Source organism: Silene latifolia, chromosome X (genome assembly GCF_048544455.1).
Source record: "Silene latifolia isolate original U9 population chromosome X, ASM4854445v1, whole genome shotgun sequence".
Lineage (NCBI taxonomy): Eukaryota > Viridiplantae > Streptophyta > Magnoliopsida > Caryophyllales > Caryophyllaceae > Silene > Silene latifolia.
In genome coordinates this window covers 188280829-188285241 of record NC_133537.1, presented here as the reverse complement: position 1 = coordinate 188285241, position 4413 = coordinate 188280829, and the positions used below count along the sequence as shown (strand labels likewise).

Genomic DNA, 4413 nt, shown 5'->3' with positions numbered 1-4413 from the left:
TGGGTGACACATCTTCGATAAATTCCGTCATTGCACCTTCTATATAGGAAATGATTTTCCCATACATATCTCCTAGACTCATACCTTAGCTTCTTCCTAGCTTGGTTGTCAAGTTCTTCCGGAATAAAGTTGGAGCTCAAGTAGTTAGCTATATCCGCATACCAAGGGTACCAAGGGTCGGAGTGCGTGATAGCTAAGATAGAGTCAACGGGCAACCACTCATCAATGGGGATTCCATCATCATCATCCCCTCGGGATTCTCTAGTTAACCTTGATAGGTGATCCGCAATAAGATTCTCGGATCCCGGTTTATCCTTGATCGTGATATCGAACTCTTGCAACAACAATACCCAACGAATCAACCCCGGCTTAGCATCCTTCTTAATCATAAATTGCTTGATAGCGGTGTGATCCGTGTAGACAATGACTTTGGAGCATAGGAGGTAAGGTCGGAACTTCTCAAAAGCATACACCATCGCCAACATCTCTTTTTCCGTGGTGGTGTAATTGCATTGACATTGTCTAGGGTCTTGCTTATATATGTTATCACATGGAGCTTCTTATCATGTTTTTGGGTCAAGACCGCCCCCAATGCAAAGTCATTTGCATCACACATCAATTCGAAGGGGAGGTCCCAATTGGGTGGTTGATTAATTGGAGATGATATCAAGGCTTGCTTGAGCCTACAAAAACTTTCAATACAAGATTGATCAAATATGAAAGGAATGTCCTTGGCCAAAAGTGAGGTGAGGGGTTTAGCGATTTTTGCAAAATCTTTGATAAAACGTCGATAAAACCCCGCGTGGCCTAAAAAACTCCTCACACCCTTGACATTTGTGGGTGGGGGAAGTTTCTCAATCACCTCTACTTTCGCTTTGTCCACTTGGATCCCCTCCTTAGAAATTACATGTCCTAGAACTACTCCCTTTTGTACCATAAAGTAGCACTTCTCCCAATTCAATTTCAAATTGTATCAGATGCAAGTTTGGAGAACAAGGGAGAGATTCTTTAGGCAATCATCAAATGAGGTGCCATGGACACTAAAATCATCCATGAACACCTCCATAGACTTCTCAATAAACTCCGAAAAGATAGACATCATGGCCCGTTGAAATGTCCCGGGAGCATTGCAAAGGCCAAACGGCATTCTCCGTTATGCGAAGACACCGTAAGGACAAGTAAAAGTAGTCTTTGCTTGATCATCCGGGTGGATAGGTATTTGGAAAAACCCGGAATAACCGTCAAGAAAGCAAAAATACTCATGGTTTGCAAGTCTTTCGAGCATTTGGTCAATGAAAGGTAAGGGGAAATGATCTTTGATTGAGGCGGAATTAAGCTTCCTATAATCAATGCACATTCTCCACCCCGGGACCGGTCGGGTGGAGATGAGTTCACCATCCTCATTCTCAACCACGGTCATACCGCCCTTTTTGGGGACGATTTGAACCGGGCTAACCCAATGGCTCCCGGAGATGGAGTAGATAATTCCGGCCTCAAGCAACTTATCAACTTCCTTCCTTACCACCTCCTTCAATTTCTCATTTAACCTTCTCATAGGCTGGGCGGAAGGAGTGAATCCATCCTCAAGTGTGATGCGGTGCATGCACACTCGGGGATAGATTCCCATGAGATCATCAAGGCTACACCCAATGGCTTTCTTGTTTTCCTTAAGAAATTTCAAGAGTTTTTCTTTTTCTGAAGCCAATAGGTCCGCATTGATGATCACGGGGAAGGAGTGTGCCTCATCGAGATAGGCATACTCAAGGGAAGGGGGCAAAGGTTTGAGATCTACCTTAGCATGGTTTGGACCCTCAACTTCATCCAAGATAGGTGGTAGAACTTCATAGTCTTCCTCCAAATGCTCCCCCGAGCACTTGTCCGTAGCTTCTTCAATAACTTCTTCCAACATGTCTATGGAATAGACGCTTTCAAACATAGGTTGTGACATGGCTCCGGTCAAAGAGAATTCAACTACATTCCCTCCCACCTTGAAGGTGAGTTTCCCCTCCTTGACACTAATATTAACATCTCCGGTGGCTAGGAAGGGTCTTCCTAGTATGATTGGCGTTTGTTGATCCTCCGGGATGTCAAGTACCACGAAATCCGCCGGGATGTAGAAGTTGCCAACCTTAACCGACACATCCTCAATCACACCCATCAGTCTTTGTACGGATCTATCGGCAAGTTGCAATGTCATGGAGGTGGGAATCATGTCATGTAACCAAACTTTCCTTGCGATGGGAAGAGGTAAAATTCTAATACTAGCACCAAGATCACAAAGTGCACTCTTAATGCTCACATTACCCACCGTGCATGGGATAGAAAAACTACCCGGATCTTGTAATTTCTCCGGCATGGGATTGAGTAAGATTGCACTACATTCTCCTCTAAGAGAGACTAGACCATCTCCTACAATACTTCTCTTCTTGGTCAACACATCCTTCAAGAATTTTGTGTAGAGCGGCATTTGTGTCACTACCTCAGTGAAAGGTAGTGAAACTTCAAGCTTCTTCAGCATATCCAAGAATTTGGAGAATTTCCTCTCCTCATTCATGGCTCTACTTCTATTAGGAAATGGGATTGGAGGGTTAGTGGTCTTTTCGGGAGTTGAGGCTTGCTTGGTGTTAACTATTTCATTTGCTTCTTTTCCATTCCCTTGGTCTCTTTCAACCACTCTTTCTTGGTCTCTTTCAACCACTATCTCCTCCAAAACAAAGTGATCATCATCCTCAACATAGTTACTCACCTTCCCCTTTTTAGTGTTGTCCACTCTACTTGATGGTGAGGGAGGTGGACTCTCCTCCCCCCATCTCTCATGACATCTCTCTTTCTCTTTGATTCATAATCCTTGTAGGGGTCTTCCAAGTCTTTCCCACTTCTCAAGGTTACCACATGAGCTTGTTGGTGTGGTGGTGGTCCATCCTTAGGATGAGAGCCTTGAGGAGGCAATGAGTGAGGAGCCCTTTGTGAAGAGGAAGGGTTTTGGTTGGCCATATATGAGTCAAATGTCCTTTGGTGTGCTTGGACATTTGAAAGTTCAGTCTTCAAAGCTTTGAATTGATTGTCAACCTTGGCATCCATGTCCCTGAATAATTTCTCAAGAGAAGAGTTGGGGTTGGGTGGTTCTATGTATTGTTGTTAATTTTGTGGAGGTAGGTTGAAATTTTGTTGTTGTTGATACATTTGTTGTTGGTATCCTTGTTGTTGGTTGAATGGTTGTTGATGTTGTTGGTTTGATTGGTAGCGTTGTTGGTATTAAGGGTTTTGGTTTTGGTTGCGGTAATTGTCTCTTTGATGAGGTGGGACATAGTTGGGATTATCATGTTGCCTTTGGCCTCGGTAGTTGGAGCCTTGGCCTTGGTTTTGATTGTATTGCCGAGAATTATCGGGCTTTGGTAGAGGCATGTATTGAGGTTGTTGATATTTGAGATCCAATGGTTGCCCCGCATATGAAAGTTTTGGGTCTTGATTAGGGAAGGCGCGGTAGAAGGACTCATGACGTTGGTAGGAGAACCTCGGCGCACCTTGCCCTTGAAGAGCAAAGCACTCTTGTTGATCCTCTTGAGGAATAGATGAACAATACTCAATGGTGTGCCCCACACCGCCACAATAATCGCAAAACATTTGAGGGGAATAGTGCATAGGTGGAGACCAAGGTTCTTGGACGTAATAGACCTTGGAATGGCTAGGTACACCTTCAATGGCATGTTTTGAGTCTCCATGCTTCTTTGCCAATTTGAACTCTTCAAATTCCTTTGTCAAAGCATCCAATTTCGCCTTATACTCCGTCTCTATCTTGGAAGGTCCATCACTCTTGTAGTCCACATCTCTAGCATAACTACTCTACATCTCGGAAATATTTTGAATCATTTCCGTGATTTGAGCGTTATTCATTCCATCAAAATTTCCACCCGATGCCGCCACGATCATGTGTCAGAACCTTTGCTCAAGAGTTTGGAAAAAGGTTTGGGTGGTCATCCATTTCGGGATACCATGGTGTGGACAAGATGCTAGAAGGTCTCTAAAACGCTCCCAAGCTTCACTTAGAGTCTCCATTGGTCTTTGTTTGAAAGTTTGAATCTCATGACGAATTCTCGCGGTCTTAGAAGGTGGGTAGAACTTGTTGATGAAGGCCTTGGACAAGGCTTCCCAAGTAGTGAACGTGCCCGGTTCATGGGAATTTAACCATTTCTTAGCGTTATCCTTTAAAGTGATGTGGAAGAGCATCAAGAGAATTTGCTCCTCCATCACACCGTTATGCTTAATGGAACCTGCTTTCTCCTTGAACGATGTAAGATGTTGGTGTGCATCTTCATTCTTCATCCCATGGAAAGTGCCTTGTTACATGTAGTTGATTACATGATGCCAGAGTTCAAATGTATTGGGAGCAAGAGCTCCATAGTTGATAGCCGA

At 43.9% G+C, this 4413-nt stretch overlaps 1 non-coding gene across 1 annotated transcript; it reads left to right on the top strand.

The window, feature by feature from the left end:
- Nucleotides 1-3988: 3988 nt before the first annotated feature.
- Nucleotides 3989-4095, top strand: LOC141625656 (small nucleolar RNA R71). The gene has a single exon (XR_012535424.1). It is a non-coding gene; the product is annotated as a small nucleolar RNA R71 (small nucleolar RNA).
- The last annotated feature ends 318 nt before the right edge of the window (nucleotides 4096-4413 follow it).